Source organism: Oncorhynchus nerka, linkage group LG21 (assembly GCF_034236695.1).
Source record: "Oncorhynchus nerka isolate Pitt River linkage group LG21, Oner_Uvic_2.0, whole genome shotgun sequence".
Taxonomy (NCBI): Eukaryota; Metazoa; Chordata; class Actinopteri; order Salmoniformes; family Salmonidae; genus Oncorhynchus; species Oncorhynchus nerka.
Genome location: NC_088416.1, coordinates 7,484,432 through 7,504,145, shown reverse-complemented (window position 1 = coordinate 7,504,145; position 19,714 = coordinate 7,484,432). Strand labels below are relative to the sequence as shown.

The window sequence follows — 19,714 nt, the reverse complement described above, 5'->3', positions numbered from 1 at the left end:
ATCCGTAAATCAATTTTTAAAAACAAAAAAATGGTGGCGTCTGGTTTGCTTAATAAAAGGAATTGTACATTATTAATAGTTTTACTTTGAATTCTTAAGTATATCTAAACATTTAGACTTTACTCAAGTAGTGATTTAACTGGGTGCCTTTCACTTTTACTTTAGTATTTTTCTATTAAGGTGTCTTTACTTTTTCCACCGCTGTGGGCTGTCTTCTCTATAAAAATGTGATACGATTTTATGCCACCACTTCGCGACATAAAAGCTAGTCTACCCATGTGACTCACCTTTCTGTCTTGGCAAGTTTCATGACGTAGCCCAAGGTGTGGCCGTTCTGTGGGCTACTTTCTCACACAGGTAGACTAATGCCCTGTGTGTGAGCAGGCCATGCTAACCACTAACATTTTATCCTTCGTTGTAAATTCGAAAACAAACAACAATGTTTTAGTAATGTAGTTGACCAAAAATACGTTTGGGAAACAACATTAATATTCATATTACTGTATAGACCCATGTAACGCCACATTTGTTTTGTTCTGGCCAATTGCGTTTACATTCCAAATTGTGGAGAAGTGAAGGGTGGGGTCGGGTCGGGTCGACAACACTATGGTAAGAGAGGCGGAGTCGCTGGTGTTAGGCTTTTTACTCATTGTTCTGAGTATCATCCTACCGCAGTTGAGGTGAGGCAGAGAGGACAAAGTATATCGTTGGTAAAGTCTGTTTGTGGACCTGCGTAGACTTTGGAATATTCGAAACAATTTATTGTATTTTGACAGGTAAGAAAGATCTGTATTTATTGTCACATTCCCGTGTATTGACAGTCTTCGGAGAGAGAGTAAATTCGTGTCAAGTGAGTCGAGTGAGATAGGATAGTCACAGTTTCTCCATTCCTGTGTTGCGCTTGTCTCTAAACTGGAAACACGATTCTCCAGCGTTCCATAAATGTTCTTCCCGGTCTGGATACAATGTAGCCTGTCTCTGACATTCTGTCTCCCCTCAATTTTTGTATTTGTCTCTGAACTTGATGGCAGAATAGCGTAATGTTCCTTTCATATTGTCAAGTGTCTAGTCGCCACCCAAACGTCGTTAAAGTCGGACATTTAGTTATCGTGGGTGTATTCATTACGCCGATACCGTTGCAAAACGTTTCCTCTGTTACAAAACGTTATGCAACAGAAACTGTTTACTCCTTCCTGCCTGATTAAGAGCAAATGTTTTTAGTTTGCCGCTACAAGGTTTTGTCCAACTCTGTTCCTGCCAAATAGATGTGCCAACATTTTTTTGGGGCAAACTATTATTGATCAACTTAACATCATGCAAATTTCAATAGAATAAAGCTTATTAAAGATCAGTGATACTAACAAGAGCAGTGTGCGGATTCCTTTATCCTTCAGTAGAATAGAGCTGAAAGTCATTCGTGGTGTGACAGTACACAGCAGAGAGTGAGAGACGGTCAAAGTTTGTCTACCCCTCATCCATTGTCAAATCCACTGCCCCCCTAGTCGGGGCCAAAGCTGTGTCATACAGAAGGCTATACAGCATTAAAAAAAAAAAAAGTTTTTTTAAAGTAGGCAAGTCTGTTAAGAACAAATTCTTATTTACAATGACGGCCAAACCCGGACGACACTGGGCCAATTGTGCGCCGCCCTATTGGACTCCCAATCACGGCCGGGTGTGATACGGCTTGGATTTGAACCAGGGACTGTAGTGGCACCTCTTGCACTTAGACCACTGCGCCACTCGGGAGCCCCTAGTATGTAATCTCTATTCAAGGGTTCTGCTGGGGGCTTTGACAACCCCAGTGAGTTGGGGGTGGGGCATGACATGATGAGTGCCTGCATGGTTCATACATGCATCATGGGTTAGGATTAATAATACTGATCAACAATGAGGCATTGATACCAAAATGTCCTTACAAGACCTTCACACCTACAATACATTCTCTTTTAGGGCAGTTAAGATCCAGAAGGGAACCAGTGCCAGTAATGTCCAGGTCTTTGTCCCAATTGGCACCCTATTCCCTATATAGTGCACTACTACTTTTGATCAAGGCCCATTGGACACAAACCAGGTGTTCAGGCTGATGACATTATCCATACCAGTGAACCTCTGTTGCCTCATACTTCATCCTTGACCAAAGGGAACCATATGCCATTAGTTACAGGAGCTTTACTACCCCACTCTATGCCACTGCGATAACAGAGCACAGATCCTCTCATTTTTATTTCACAAGTAAATCCACTTTCAACATGCAACCCAAAATAACATTATCTCGTTCGCTCATCTTACGCGGTTTAGTCTTTTCAAAGACTCCCAAGACCAACTTTTAATAATTGTCCAAGTCATATTTGACATGGCACAGCCTGGCATTAGAGCTGGACAGATGTCTGTCAAAATGGAGAGCTCCCTCCTCTCACACCAGTCATGATCATGCCATTCCAACGACCAGAAACAACCAAGAACAATGGCATCAAAACAACCACATTTTTTTGGCATTCAACAGCGTCCTGAATCTGGGGGGGGGCTGAGATTTTCAGCTGCAGCTGGGGTCATACTGGCGCTAATCCTCCCCCTTGCTTAATTCCTTGATATTGTCCAACAATATTGTCCTCGTCTTTCTTTTCCTTCCTATCTTATTCCCCCCATCATGTTGTCTTGTTCCATGCGTCTCTAACTTGGTCCCACGTTTGCCACTTCTCAAATGTGACCCTTCCCTGCCTAATTCTCCTCCCTCTTCTTGACTTCAGTCTCTCTCCTCACCCCATGCCCTCCCTCCCCGGTGGCGCCTGAGCACCACAGAGAGCTCCGTTACGCCGCAGAACCTAATCGGACCACGCGTGGGGACCAGGCCCGGTGCCAATGTGTGTATCCAGGTTGAGCGTGTTTGCGTGCATGTGTAGGCTACATATGGGGGTGGAAGATTGGGATTATTTTTCTGGTCAGCCATGATATGGACTCGTCTTCTATCTGGGGTTAAAGAGGAGGTGGGGCGATAGCGGCCTAATCTCCGAAGGGTTAAATCAACCGGACAGGGGCTTAAGATCTCTTCTCAGACAATGCTGTTATCAACCCAAAGCAGATTTACTCTGACTTCTACCCTCCCCTTTGCCACCATTTTAAAAAGATTGGCATAGAACAAAGACAAAAATCACTATCTTTTGATATGTTATCCCCAGACTAAGGCGACTTCCGTATTGGACGGCTGTTGCAAATGTCAAGGACATTTACACAAGGGCAGAACAGAAGATATGAAGACCTACCTGCAAAACAGCAGGTAGGTCTGACGCCTGAGCCTCTAACTTGGAGAATGCTATGATTGAAGCACGCAAGAGAGGCCCAAAGCGTCTTGGAACCCAGTCATCAATGGAGTGGCAGAGGTGGCACGATATGAAAGACTCCATCCAAGCTGGCATCGCCCGGGCGACCAACACAGCTGTGCTCCTATTACCATCATGAATATGAGTTATTCACTCAATACATTTTTTTTCCCGGGGAGGCCTAACAACCGTTTCTCCCCATCACTCGGTGCTCTGGAAGTCTGGTACTACTCTGCCAACTGTATTATTTTCAAGTCGGCTCCTATCAGACAGCTCTTCATAAACCACCAGGCCACATCTGCTGACGGCATGCTGGAAATAGCTGCATCCATTACTGTCTGTTTCTTTTATGAATATATTACCATTTGATTTTTTTTTTTTTTTTTCATTCCTGACACAGTTTCACAAGGGAGGGAGGGAGTGGACTGGATTCCTGAATCCATGGGTGCCTTAAACACAGGTTTTACAGTTTTTCAGGTCCGTTTAGCCTACACTCGGCAGTGCTTCTCAGTAAGTCGACTTGGATGATTACTCCTCGTCATTGCCGTGGTGTCCCTCTTCACCCTGCTCTCTCATCTCCCACTTCCTACTCATCCGTTTAATTGCACTCCAATGAGCAGGGAGAGGAGAATGGAGGAAGCGCGGGTGCGGTGGAAAAGCAACGCTAGCGACTCTGGGAATTCTTCCCCGTCGAGACGCCGTATCAGAGAAGAGAATCATCAGCCTCCTCTAGAGGAGTGACTATAATTCACACACAGATATGAAGTGTCTGTTGCCAGGATTGACGTGTGGCGTGTAGGTGACCTTTATGGAAGCAACGCCTCACAATAACCTCACTACACCAAGGAAAGAAAGAAGAAGGTTATTTGTAATTCTTCCCTCCGTGCTTCAGTCCCCTGACGTCTTTTGTGTTGGTCACGGTTTACACGAAGAACATTTTTTTTTAAGTGGCAGCCTAAACACTGCAGGTAAATGCAAATACTCCAGCTTCCCCTCCAAAGATGTCTGGTACAGGCTTAGTCAGACTAACTTCTTCTGGGGGGGGGGGGTATTCTTTAGCGTCCCCTCAAATTGAATCCTCCCTGCTCTCCCTAGCCTCCCCTCGCGCCTCTGATCTTTCTGAAATATTCATCATCTGTCGTATCGCCTCAATGCTCACCAGTACAGCCATGCATATATCCAGTATCCACGCTGCAGCAGGCGAAGCCTCCCCACTAACCCTAAAGGAGGGCTTTAGACCAAGCGAACCTCGCTGTCCAGACCATGACAGACGACATCCATTCTAGTTGCTCTGTGCAAAACTCTTGTATAGTCCCCTCATGTACTGAGAAACTGAGTTCACTATAAAAATACTTATTTCCATTCACTCCCATTGACGTCCTCCCATTCACCCTAGATATTGTGACACAAGCCTCCTTGTCCATTCTTCCTTCATACAGAGTAATTGTGGACAGCAGCCCAGCATGTTACATCAGAGTTCCTGCAGCATCGTCCTTCCTTGCAGTGACAACACAGCCTCCCGTTACTCCCTACAAGAGCCGGAGCCTGCTGGTTCTCCGTTCTACCTGATAATTAATTGCGCACACCTGGTGTCCCAGGTCTAAATCGGTCCTTGGTTAGAGGGGAACAATGGAGGGGGGGGGGGGGGGGGGCAGTGGAACTGGCTTCGGGTCCAGAGTTGAGTTTGAGGGCTCTATAACAATGGAGACGGGGGAAACACACTGTCGTTGTTACATCAGAGAAGCCACGCAGACACGAAGGCCTAGTTCTACCGCTACACACTTTCTTCCTTCCCTGCTTCCCTTCTCTGTGTAATCTGATCCAACTCTGCACTTCCACACCTCGGAGACAACACTGACCTCCTATAATTCCTAGTGCGAGGAGCGTACAGGGGGGAAAACATGAATTACCCAACTAGCTCGTCCCAGTCTGCGGCAACTGTATGCCCTCTGGTCTGGTGTGATACACTTTCGACACATCTAATGGTTATTTAATCAGTTACTGGTTAGACATTATTGTGTTACACGGTCAAATAGAACCTACATTGACTTGTTGAATGACTTGCAAGTCATCGTTTCTTTTTATTTGCCAGTTGACTGCTAGCTGTTTTCCAGGCTGTTTTCCAGGCTGTCAATTAACACAATAACATTAGCTAAGGCATTGCATTTCTCCCGATGAATCACTGCTAATGACACCATGTAGCTGCTGTAATGTAAAACCATGCTGTTACCGTCTTGGAACTGTCCACTGTTTTCTACTGCTGTCACTGTATTTAGCTAGGGTGGTAATGAATCATTTCGTCAAGTCCAGTAAGCCAAACTCTAAAACTCAAGACTAGGCCCTAATCCTCAATTTGAAAGTCCGAGAGGCTTCATGCTTTGACTCTTGAAAGCATATTATAAACAGACGTAAAATGTCTTTGACACGCGGGTTCTCTTAGACGTGGATGTTCCTAGAATCCGATATCGTCCCCTCTTTTCAAGTTGGAGAATGTGTGCTTGCGCTCTGTTTCACATGCGATCCTGCCAGCAGGGCCCTGCTTTGTGTACTTAAGCCTTTCAATGTGCCTGACTGTAGTGGGGGTTTGGTATGCTAGTGGAGCCGAGAGGGGAGTTCCATCGACTGGCTGTTATCGGTGGACTGATAAATGGACTGTAAGAAAGTAGCTGGAACAGCTCGTAGGACAGGAGCCTATGAGTTGATTTTTGAACATGTATTTCACCTTTATTTAACCAGGTAGGCCAGTTGAGAACAAGTTCTCATTTACAACTGCGACCTGGCCAACATAAAGCAAAGCAGTGCGACAAAAACAACAACAGAGTTACACATAAACAAACGTACAGTCAATAACACAATAGAAAAATCTATGTACAGTGTGTGTGCAAACGTAGAAGATTAGGGAGGTAAAGGCAATAGAGCGCTATTTACAGATTGGCTGTGTACAGTGATCGGTACGCTGCTCTGACAGCTGATGCTTAGAGAGGGACATTTGTCTCCAGCTTCAGTGCCTTTTTTATTTTATTTATTTTTTAAAGAAATGCAATTCGTTCCAGGCATTGGCAGCAGGGAACTGGAAGGAACGGCGACCAAAGGGGGTGTTGGCTTTGGGGATGACCAGTGAGCTGAGATAAGGCGGTGCTTTACCTAGCAAAGACTTATAGATGACCTGGATCCAGTGGTTTGGCGACGAATATGTAGCGAGGGCCAGCCAACGAGAGCATACAGTTTGCAGTGGTGGGTAGTATATGGGGCTTTAGTGACAGAACAGATGGCACTGTGATAGACTACATCCAGTTTGCTGAGTAGAGTGTTGGAGGATTTTTGGTAAATTACATCGCCAAAGTCAAGGATCGGTAGGATAGTCAGTTTTACGAGGGTATGTTTGGCAGCATGAGTGAAGGAGGCTTTGTTGTGAAATAGGAAGCCGGTTCTAGATTTAATTTTGGATTGGAGATGGTTAATGTGAGTCTGGAAGGAGAGTTTACAGTCTAACCAGACACCTAGGTATTTGTAGTTGTCCACATATTCTAAGTCAGAACCGTCCAGAGTAGTGATGCTAGTCGGGCGGGCGGGTGCGGGCAGCAATCGGTTGAAGAGCAAGCATTTAGTTTTACTTTCATTTAAAAGCAGTTGGAGGCCACTAAAGGAGTGTTGTATGGCATTGACGCTTGTTTGGAGGTTTGTCCAAAGGAGGGCCAGATGTATATAGCATGGTGTCATCTGCGTAGAGGTGGATCAGAGATTCACCAGCAGCAAGAGCAACATCATGGATATATACAGACAAAAGAGTCGGCCCGAGAAATGAACCCTGAGACTGCCAGAGATCCGGACAACAGGCTCTCCGATTTGACTAACTGAACTCTATCTGACAAGTAGTTGGTGAACCAGGTGAGGCAGTCATTTGAGAAACCAAGGCTATTGAGTCTGCCGATAAGAATGCGGTTATTTGACAGAGTCAAGCCTTGGCCATGTCGATGAAGATGGCTGCACAGTACTGTCTTTTATCGATGGCGGTTATGATATAGTTTAGGACCGTGAGCGTGGCTGAGGTGCACCCATGACCAGCTCGGAAACCAGATTGCATAGTGGAGAAGGTACGGTGGGATTTGAAATGGTCGGTGATCTGATTGTTAACTTGGCTTTCAAAGATTTTAGAAAGGCAGGGCAGGATGGATATAGGTCTATAACAGTTTGGGTCTAGTGTCTCCCCCTTTGAAGAGGGGGGTGACTGCGGCAGATTTCCAATCTTTGGGGATCTCAGACGAAACGAGAGGTTGAGCAGGCTAGTAATAGGGGTTGCAACAATTTTGGCGGTTAATTTTAGAGAGGGTCCATTGTCTAGCCCAGCTGATTGTAAGGGATCCAGATTTTGGGCAAGTTGCTGCAGGGGGTGCAGAGCTGTTGGCCGGGATAAGGGTAGCCAGGTGGAAAGCGTGGCCAGACGTAGAAAAATGCTTATTGAAATGATCGGTTATCGTAGATGAGTGAACCCTCTGGACAGGATGCTGGTCTATCGCAGGGCCTTACCTCTAATCTATCTCCTTAGTGCTGAGTGCAAATCAGACACTCATCAGGTCCCATTTTTGCAGTCTTTGGTCACACTCGGCCGGGGATCGAACTCACAACCTGGACTCTAACCTCAAGTAAAATTTTATTTGTCACATGCTCCGAATACTGCAGATGTTGACCTTACCGTGAAATTCTTCCTTACAAGCCCCATAACTCCATTTTCTTAACTGCGCTATTGGTTAAGAAAATATTTACTAAATAAACTAAAGAACAATGAGGCTTTGACTTGATAAAATAACTAATGAGGCTGTATACAGGGGGTACCGGTACCAAGTAATGTGCGGAGGTACAGGTTAGTCGAGGTAATTTGTACATGTAGGTAGGGGTAAAGTGACTGTGTAGATAATAATCAGCGAGTAGCAGCAGTGTAAAAACAAAAAGGGGGAGGGTGGTGTCAATGCAAATAGTTTGGGTTTAGTATAGTTTGATTGTTCTTATCTTGTCTTATGGCTTGGGGGTAGAATCTGTTAAGGAGCCTTTTGGAACTAGACTTGGTGCTCTGGTACCGCTTGCCGTGCTGTAGCAGAGAGAACAGTCTATGACATGGGTGACTGGAGTCTTTGACAATTTTTTGGGCCTTCCTCTGACACTGCCTTGTATATGGGTCCTGGATGGCAGGAAACTTGGCCCCAGTGATGTACTGGGCCATACGCACTACCCTCTGTAGCACTTTATGGTCGGCTGCCAAACAGCTGCTATACCAGGCACTGATGCAACCGGACAGGATGCTCTCAATGGTGCAGCTGTGTAACGTTTTGAGGATGTGGGGACCCCATGCCAAATCCTGAGAGGGAGACGGTGTTGTGTCCTCATCACGGCTGTCTTAGTGTGTTTGGACCATGATAGTTTGTTGGTGATGTGGACACGATGGAACTTGATCAATGTGAATGGGGGTGTGTTCGGCCCTCCTTTTTCTCTAACCCATGATCATCTCCTTTGTCCTGCTCAAGTTGAGGGAGAGGTTGTCTTGATCTAGGTTGAGGGCCACTGAAGTTGGTTTAAATGGAGTGTAGCCCACGCTCAAGTGGGAAGCATTCACCTTCTAAGTGAACATTCACAGATAGTTTCCTGCACCTTCAGGTTTGACTGATAACTGTAACTAGATATTGTCCCAACCTAGTTTTTGATGTGGTTGTATCTACACGGGAAACAATTATCTCTGTGTAGCAAATGTCGTTGAGCCTATCCCTCTGACTGGGGAAACGACAATCCAGACCCCCGGTGCTGCTGAGTCATAGCCTGGTCTGACCATAGAATAACCACAACTTCCTGTAGCCCACACAGTCGATCGATTAGCATCACGCTCCACACCGCTGCACATCCTCCCGTGTCGGTTTTTATACTCCACAGTTGGCCAATTAACCCCTATTTCTTCCAGTAGTCCCACAGTGGACAAAGTGACGGGTGAGTGGGAGAGTGTGAATAAGAGGGGGAGGTGGTGGTGAGCGGGTCCTGGCGGGGTTTAAGCTTTCTCTCAGCAGGCTAGCTGGACCAAAACCACCTACCAGACGCACACAGGGGTCACACAGCTGTGTGTGAACTGTGTCTAGGGAGCACTTACTGACCATGGCCTCTTAGCAGCGGAGCTGCAAATCTATTTAGAGAATTGGCAGGGATGTGGAGGTTTTTTTTGGGGGGGGGGTCTTTTACAAATGTTCCATCCTGAGAATAAATCACTTTTCTCCTGGGTAACCCGGCATTTCTCAGCAACTCCAAACAGCTATGACTCCGCAGGACCAAGCTCGTCTCTGTCCTGGCACCCCAATGGCAGAACCAGCCACCCCCCTGAAGTTAGGACAGCAGAGTCCCCGTCCATCTTTTCTGAAATCACCTGAAACCCTAACACATTTAACAGTATTTGAAAAAATCGCCATCCTCACCCCTATGGCCTATTTACATTTGCATAATTAGTAGGCTGACTCATTAGCCTACCTTTCATAATATTTCCCTTAATGTTGTACGACGTGAGTAATGGGTATTACCTCTCGTGGCTTAATTTCTTCCTTGCTCACATCAGTTAAATAAAATGTTTCGTTGGCCTTCATTGTAATGACATACGAGAATAAGATGCAGACGGATTTCGCTTCTCTTCGCCGAGATTGAATGGCTATGGGTCTGAATAAATAACTGCTGTAGTCTATTGCCATTGCATTAAACATTCAGCAATCAAGAGCACGCTTGCATCCCTCTTCGTCCACAAATATAATACATTCTAGTCTAGCTTTTCCCGGGACTCCACAAGAGTTAAGGGGAGAGGCCAGCGGAGGGCCGGTGAGTATTGCGCAAGAGTGAAGACCTGCATTGTGAATTGCTCTCCATAAAATGCGCCGTCTGTCACCGGCCTGAGTGTTGATCAATCATGCAGAAGGGTCTGTAGAGAAGACCGATTTAGGCATGACACTATAAATGAACAGTTCTGTTTCACATCATGCTGTTCTCAGTTATTTATCCCGGGAAACAGGAAGTAGGTTTGTACGGAAAATCTCTTAATCTCGCTAACCCAGTTCCCTCAGCGTGTACGTGTTGATGTGTGTGCATTGGTGGGGGGAGGCAGATCCGCCTTATACACAGATAGTGAACGCAGCTTTACAGATGTGTGGTTAATGGGACTTAAATCTGCTTGATCTGTATACCCCCCCCCCCACACACACACACACACACACACTCTGTCACAGCTGTCTTTTGTCTCTTGATCCCTCTGTCTCTTATGGCTGTCTGTGGAACAAGTCTAACTCTGGTTTAGCAGCACATGTGGCCAGGATCAAGAAAACAAACCTCTGTCTACGAGACCAGAAATCAATTCTGCACGCTGTATCGCTGCTCTCAGATGTAGATGTATGGCTTTCGAGACCCACAATGGTTTTAGACTGTGAAGGTTCTATGATGCCTCTAGCCACACCTCCACCACTGTTTTTTCCCCATCAGGCTTTTGAAACGGATTGAAGCCTCTTCTTTTTTTATCTCCTTAGATCTGGGGTTCTTCCTCTCTGTCATTTATCCTCTTCGTTCCTTTTGGGGTGTAGCTTAGGCTAGCGTGGTTTAGTCAACCTTATCTTGGTAAACCAGGTCCGCTGGATCTCTTTTAGTGTGTCAAGGCTTAAGCTAATAGACATTTTTGATTCAAGTCAGTGTATACTTCTGGCCCTTCTTTGGACACTGTGTTAACAACCCTCCAGGCAAGCTTCAATGCCATACAACTCTCCTTCCCTGGCCTCCAATTGCGCTTAAATACAAGTAAAACTAAATGCATGCTCTTCAACCGATCGCTGCCTGCACCTGCCCGCCTGTCCAACATCACTACTCTGGACGGCTCTGACTTATATGTGGACAACTACAAATACCTAGGTGTCTGGTTAGACTGTAAACTCTCCTTCCAGACCCACATCAATCATCTCCAATCCAAAATTAAATCTAGAATTGGCTTCCTATTTCGCAACAAAGCATCCTTCACTCATGCTGCCAAACATACCCTTGTAAAACTGACCATCCTGCCAATCCTCGACTTCGGCGATGTCATTTACAAAATAGCCTCCAATACCCTACTCAACAAATTGGATGCAGTCTATCTCAGTGCAATCCGTTTTGTCACCAAAGCCCCATATACTACCCACCATTGCGACCTGTACGCTCTCGTTGGCTGGCCCTCACTTCATACTCGTCGCCAAACCCACTGGCTCCATGTCATCTACCAGACCCTGCTAGGTAAAGTCCCCTCTTATCTTAGCTCGCTAATCACCATAGCATCTCCCACCTGTAGCACGCGCTCCAGCAGGTATATCTCTCTAGTCACCCCCAAAACCAATTCTTTCTTTGGCCGCCTCTCCTTCCAGTTCTCTGCTGCCAATGACTGGAACGAACTACAAAAATCTCTGAAACTGGAAACACTTATCTCCCTCACTAGCTTTAAGCACCAGCTGTCAGAGCAGCTCACAGATTACTGCACCTGTACATAGCCCACCTATAATTTAGCCCAAACAACTACCTCTTTCCCTGCTGTATTTTATTTATTTATTTATTTATTTTGCTCCTTTGCACCCCATTTATTTTTATTTCTACTTTGCACATTCTTCCATTGCAAAACTACCATTCCAGTGTTTTACTTGCTATATTGTATTTACTTTGCCACCATGGCCTTTTTTGCCTTTAACTCCCTTATCTCACCTCATTTTCTCACATCGTATATAGACTTGTTTATACTGTATTATTGACTGTATGTTTGTTTTACTCCATGTGTAACTCTGTCGTTGTATGTGTCGAACTGCTTTGCTTTATCTTGGCCAGGTCGCAATTGTAAATGAGAACTTGTTCTCAACTTGCCTACCTGGTTAAATAAAGGTGAAATAAAAAAATAAAAAATGAATGGATAGGGTTTGATTCAAGTCGGTGTATAAATGGATGGGGCTGTAAAGAGACGTTGCTGTAAATGAGAATGTGTTCTCAGTCAACTTACCTGTTAAAATAATGGTCAAATAAACAAGAGGTTCCAATTTAAATGTAGCAATGCTAAGGTTTATACTCTCCATGGGTGTGTTTTGCCAGATAGGAGCCAAAGACACACACACACACACACACACACACACACACTGCACAGTGCCACAACTTGCCAGGGTTATGAGGACACTCCCCAGTCTGACATGCCTGTGAGTGGAGGCTGGAGATGATGAGCAGTATTCACAACGTCTATGTGAGCCCGTTTAGTCAGGAAGGGATGGTTTGGATGTATGACAATAGCTAAGACCTGTTTGTCTGAGAGGAGGGGATGGTGTTTGTTCGCCCGTACAGGATGAGATGGTTAGAGCGAGAGGGTGAAACGGCGTTTTCAGCTCAGGACTATTTTGGTTGATGTTCGCAGCGGGAAAGTGTGTGTTGAACGAGGCTAAATGTATGGGACTAGTGTGGAATGTCACACCAGGATTCGAGCGATTGGCGCCAAACCGCATTCATCTCACTCTTTTACTCTCGTCTACTGGGGGCACTCTGACAGTCAGACATTCCTACCCTCATTGTGTTGTGCTTCCTGGAAGGCCAGACCATCAGTCCAGAATGCTCTAGAGTTAGATTCCCCTCCCCCAATCCTAACCTTAACCATTAGTGGGGGGAAATGCAAAACTGACCCAAGATCAGAATCCTCCAAACTATCCCAGTAGCTCAGGAAGAATAGTGGGGTTCAAATCAAAAGTTAGTCATGTGAGCTGAATACAGCAGGTGCAGACCTTACAGTGAAATGCTTACTTACAGGCTCTAACCAATAGTGCAAAAAAGGTATTCGGTGAACAATAGGTAGGTGAAGAAATAAAAACAACAGTAAAAAGACAGTGAAAAACAGTAGTGAGGCTATAAAAGTAGCGAGGCTACACACAGACACCGGTTAGTCAGGCTGATTGAGGTAGTATTATTGGAGGACCATTTAAAAAATATATACAGTCGTGGCCAAAAGTTGAGAATGACACAAATGGAAATGTTCTGCTGTCTGCTGCCTCAGTGTGTATGATGGCAATTTGCATATACTCCAGAATGTTATGAAGAGTGATCAGATGAATTGCAATTAATTGCAAAGTCCCTATTTGTCATGCAAATGACCTGAATCCCAAAAAACATTTCCACTGCATTTCAGCCCTGCCACAAAAGGACCAGCTGGCATGTCAGTGATTCTCTCGTTAACACAGGTGTGCGTGTTGACAAGGAGATCACTCTGTCATGCTGATTGAGTTTGAATAACAGACTGGAAGCATCAAAAGGAGGGTGGTGCTTGGAATCATTGTTCTTCCTCTGTCAAACATGGTTACCTGCAAGGAAACATGTGCTGTCATCATTGCTTTGCACATAAAGGGCTTCACAGGCAAGGATATTGCTGCCAGTAAGATTGCACCTAAATCAACCATTTATCGGATCATCAAGAACTTCAAGGAGAGCGGTTCAATTGTTGTGAGAAGGCTTTAGGGCGCCCAAGAAAGTCCAGCAAGCGCCAGGACGTCTCCTAAAGTTGATTCAGCTGCGGGATTGGGGCAGTACAGAGCTTGCTCAGGAATGGCAGCAGGCAGGTGTGAGTGCATCTGCACGCACAGTGAGGTGAAGACTTTTGGAGGATGGCCTGGTGTCTAGAAGGGCAGCAAAGAAGCCACTTCTCTCCAGGAAAAACATCAGGGACAGGCTGATATTCTGCAAAAGGTACAGGGATTGGACTGCTGAGGACTGGGGTAAAGTCATTTTTCTCTGAATCCCCTTTCCGATTGTTTGGGGCATCTAGAAAAGAGCCAAGGGAGTGGGCTCACTCACAATTTTGCCTAAGAACACAGCCATGAATAAAGAATGGTACCAACACATCCTCAGAGAGTAACTTCTCCCAACCATCCAGGAACAGTTTGGTGACGAACAATGCCTTTTCCAGCATGATGGAGCACCTTCCCATAAGGCAAAAGTGATAACTTAGTGGCCCATATTTTGGGTCCATGGCCAGGAAACTCCCCAGACCTTATTCCCATTGAGAACTTGTGGTCAATCCTCAAGAGGCGGGTGAACAAACAAAAACCCACAAATTGTGACAAACTTCAAGCATTGATTATGCAAGAATGGGCTGCCATCAGTCAGGATGTGGCCCAGAACTTAATTGACAGCATGCCAGGGCGGATTGCAGAGGTCTTGAAAAAGAAAGGTCAACACTGCAAATATTGAGTCTTTGCATCAACTTCAAGTAATTGTCAATAAAAGCCTTTGACACTTATGAAATGCTTGTAATTATACTTCAGTATTCCATAGTAACATCTGACAAAAATATCTAAAGACACTGAAGCAGGAAACTTTGAAAATTCATATTTGTCATTTTCAAAATTTTGGCCGTGTGTGTATATATATAATTTAATAATGACAATTACAACAATACTTAATGAACACTTATTTTAACTTAATATAATACATAAATAAAATCTATTTAGTCTCAAAAATAAATAATGAAACATGCTCAATTAGGTTTAAATAAAGTAAAAGTGCAATATGTGCCATGTAAAAAAGATGACGTTTAAGTTCCTTGCTCAGAACATGAGAACATATGAAAGCTGGTGGTTCAATATTCCCAGTTAAGAAGTCTTAGGTTGTAGTTATTATAGGAATTATGACGCGTCGACTATTTATCTCTACACCATTTTGTTCTAATAGGCACTTTAGTATTGCCAGCCTAATCTCAGGAGTTGATAGGCTTGAAGTCATAAACAGCACTGTGTGAAGCAAGCATTGCTAAGAGCTGCTGGCAAACACAGTAAAGTTTGAATGAATTCTTACGAGCCTGCTGCCACCTACCACCGCTCAGTCAGACTGCTCTGTCAAATCATAGACTTAATTATAATATAATAAACACAGAAATACGAGCCTTTGGTCATTAATATAGTCAAATCTGGAAACTATCATTTCGAAAACAAAACTCTTATTCTGAAATACGGAACTGTTCCATATTTTATCGAACGGGTGGCAAACCTAAGTCTAAATACTTCTGTTACATTGCACAACCTCAATTTTAGGTCATAATTATGTGAAATTCTTGCAAATTAGCTCGCAACGAGCCAGGCGGCCCAAACTGTTGCATATACCCTGACTCTGCGTGCAATGAACACGAGAAGTGACGACTTTCCCTAGTTAATATTGCCTGCTAACATGAATTTATTTTAACTAAATATGCAGGTTTAAAAATATATACTTCGGTGTATTGATTTTAAGAAAGGCATTGATGTTTATGGTCAGGTACATTCGTGCAACATTTGCGCTTTTGTGAAAGCATCCAAAGATGGCCGTAGTAGGCTGTGATTCGATGATAAATTAACCGGCACGGCATTGATTATATGCAATGCAGGACAAGCTAGTTAACCTAGTAATATGATCAACCATGTGTAGTTAAATCACTAGTTATGTGAAGGTTAATTTGTTTTTTTACAAGATACGTTTAATGCTAGCTAGCAACTTACCCTGGCTCCTTGCTGCACTTGCATAACAGGTGGTCAGCCTGCCACGCAGTTTCCTCATGGAATGCAATGTAATTGACGTCCGAAAGTGCAGATTACCGATTGTTATAAACTTGAAATCGGCCCTAATTAATCGGCCAACCTCTAGTCAGGATGCTCTCGATGTTGCAGCTGTAGAACCTTTTTTGAGGATCTCCGGACCCATGCCAAATCTTATTAGACTGTCATGACTGTCTTGGTGTGTTTGGACCATTCTAGTTTGGTGATGTGGACACCAAGGATATTGAAGCTCTCAACCTGCTCCACTACAGTGCCGTCGATGAGAATGGGGGCATGCTCGGTCCTCCTTTTCTTGTAGTCCACAATCATCACCTTAGTCTTGGTTACATTGAGGGATAGGTTGTTATTCTGGCACCACCCGGCCAGGTCTCTGACCTCCTCCCTATAGGCTGTCCCGTCCTTGTCGGTGATCAGGCCTACCACTGTTGTGTCGTCTGCAAACGTAATGATGGTGTTGGAGTCGTGCCTGGCCATGCAGTCGTAGGTGAACAGGGAGTACAGGTGGGGACTGAGCACGTACCCCTGGGGGGCTCCAGTGTTGAGGATCAGCGTGGCAGATGTGTTGCTACCTACCCTCACCACCTGGGGGCGGCCCGTTAGGAAGTCCAGGATCCAGTTGCAGAGGGAGTTGTTTAGTCCCAGGATCCTTAGCTTAGTGATGAGCTTTGAGGGCACTACGGTGTTGAACGCTGAGCTGTAGTCAATGAATAGCATTCTCACATAAGTGTTCCTTTTGTCCAGGTGGGAAAGGGCAGTGTGAAGTGCAATAGAGATTGCATCATCTGTGGATCTGTTTGGGCGGTATGCAAATTGGAGTGGGACTATGGTTTCTGGGTTAATGGTGTTGATGTGAGCCATTACCAGCCTTTCAAAGCACTTCATGGCTACGGACGTGAGTGCTACGGGTCTGTAGTCATTTAGGCAGGTTGCCTTCTTGGGCACAGGGACTATGGTGGTCTGCTTGAAACATGTTGGAATTACAGACTCAATCAGGGACATGTTGAAAATGTCAGTGAAGACACCTGCCAGTTGGTTAGGGGGTGGCCAGGGCAGGGGTTTGGAAAAGGAAAGAATAGCTCCTAGTACAGCGCTGAATAATAATGGATCAAGGTACAGTAGGAAGTGAGGGAGTGAGTCCATTGGTCATTAACCTAACCACACTACTTAGAATGCAGGGCCGAGGAGCAAAGTCCACCCCGATGTACACACCATGCAATCCAACAGCAGTTCCTGGTCACTACCCACGATGCAACAGTGTTCAGGTATACACAGTGTCGTTCTGTCAGCCGACGACATATTGCAATACTACTACCACTTTTAACTTGTGGTCAACACAGCTCAAGGAATCTGTACTTTTCATTTCCTAATGGGGGGGATTTGGTGAAGGAGCCACAAGTTCTAGGTCTGTTGATGTTTTACCAGCACCCAGAACACTGTAGAAACACACTCAACATGCCTCCCTCGCTCTCTCTCCTATCTGTTCTTCTCTGCTATCATATCATAACTTTATCACCATAGCCATCTACAGTCTGGTACCGTCAGGGTCAAAACTGCCGAGGCTGTTTGCAGTGTTACAAAAAACGCAAGTGAGAATAAGATTGATTGGACAACCAGGAAGAGTTGATAGACTAGATAGTCAACAGTATAGTGTGTGTGTGAGTGACTGAAGTCTTTGTTACTAAGGCGATGTGGGGTGTGTCGCAACAGCGCAACAATTAAATCGGAACTCATTGTCTGAACCCACTGCCTTGCCCAGGAGAACACTGCCACAGATTCACACAAAAATATATATATATAAGCGTGTGGTACCAGGATAGACTGCATACCTACTATTTTGACATTATTTTTTCAATGTCATCTAATTCATTATTATCTAATGGTAATTGGTACAGTTGAAAAGACAAGACACTCCCAAGCTTGGGAAAAGGAGAAATGCGTGCCACACCTCTATTTTAACACAGAGCGAGAGAGAAATGGGGAGTAGGAGAGGTGGGAGACATGTTCTGTGTCCATGATGAGTAAGCTTGTAGCTGTAACGTGTAGCTGCAAGCTCAGACAGAAATGCCTCTTGGCCAACGCCCCGTTCACTGTGAACCCCCATAGGTCAGGTAGCTTGCTGACTGGGCTGTGACTCGACTGTTCTCAATGGAGCTCAGATGGGCACAGTACCTCCTTAAGGGCCTAGAGTGAGACCTATGCATACTACACACACACTGACACTCCCATGGCAACGTGGTGACTTTTCTGTGACTCACCAGTCTGTTGTTCCAAATGCTAGTGAGATAAGTATGCATGAGGGCTCTCTGGGTGGAGGGTCTAGAATAACAGACACACACAAAAATCTAATTTCTCTCTGAACCCTGGGGGGAAAAACGCAGGAAGGTCATTAGTGAGAAATACACAATTATACGGGCATCTCCACTACACTCCTGGTCTCTGTGGGAAACACATGACAACTCTCCAGTTCTAGAGATTGAAACATTAAACACACACACACACATCCCCCATTCTGAGCCCCGGGGCTAACACAGGAGGGTGTGCTACGATCACTCACATCAGTAACAGGCTCACGGCTTGACAGACCCACAGAGCAGCTCCAGGCTCATTTCAGACCAGGATTATTATGCACGCTGGTACAGTAGTGCTACTCTCTCGCACGTACAAAAAAAAATACTTCGGAGCGGCATAAAATAACAATGAGTTAAATGTGATTTCCAGAGGGATGACAATTTAGATGTCTAAAACAAAGTCCTATATGAGATGAAACGAATATGCTTTTGCATAGTAACGCTCATAGATACATGTTGACTGTTTACTGTATTAGGTCATAATCACATGTATGCAAATGCAGTACCTGGAGATGCCTGGATTGCATACGAGGACAGGCAGCCGTAGCCAGGAATGTTAGTGCATCCGCCCATCATGTGCAAACACGCCCGGGGGACAACATGCTGTCACGGCTCGCCACATTCTCTCCTAGCTACTACAAGGTGGGAAGTAGATCCGCTTTCCTTCATTCCTGTCATCCTGCCGTACGGTAGTCAGTTCAACCCTCCACCTCATTTCCATAGCTGCATATATTTGGAAACAAACACATTTTGTCAGTCTTTTCCGGTGACGGCAATATCAAGTGAATCTGTAGGCGACTCTCTGTCATGCCTCCCTTAGGAAGTATTTCATATTGTATGTATTTTCGGCCTGAGTCTAGAAATAGGCAGGTAAATCTAATGGTTTAAAAGCGTCAAATGAATACCCACTCTCGTATGAGTAAGAAATAGCAGTGCAACATCGACTTAAAAAAGATTTCTGCATCATTCATCTTAGCTGATCTTGGACGAATGGCGCATTCGTGTGGAATCGTGTGACGTCTCAAGCTGCTACATTCATGCATATGAAAAATGAGATTCGCGTAAACAGAAACGTGTGAACACGTTGACACACTCTCACACACTTGGCTTTTGCTCTTTGGGAGAATGGCTCTAAACAGCCTGACTCTTGTATCATGCATGCGTCCCACGGACTCTCCCACAATCCTATCCAGTTTACACACACACAGCATGTCAGTAATGTCTGTGCCCAGCAAAGAATCCCATCCCTTCAGTCACAGTAACTCCCATCACCGCAAACATCTGAACCACACACTGGTGACATTGTAGAGTGGCCACTAACATCACGTGCCACTCCCATCGCATTTAACTGCAATGAGCGAGCCATCATTGATCATGTGTTGAGTGAGCGGTGGGTTGAGTGTAGAAGTCGTGACGTTTTGTTCACAGTGAAACTGAGTGTTTTATATTGAGGAGTGGATGTGGGTCATCC

General features: G+C 45.0%; 1 protein-coding gene across 1 annotated transcript in view; it reads left to right on the top strand.

Annotated features, from left to right (window-relative positions):
- Nucleotides 1-642: 642 nt before the first annotated feature.
- LOC115103754 (junction plakoglobin-like) overlaps nucleotides 643-19,714 on the top strand; it is a 29,083-nt gene continuing 10,011 nt past the window's right edge. Inside the window, exon 1 of the mRNA XM_029624661.2 lies at nucleotides 643-776. The gene's annotated coding sequence lies outside the window, so the exon portion shown is untranslated. The remainder of the gene's footprint in view (nucleotides 777-19,714) is intronic.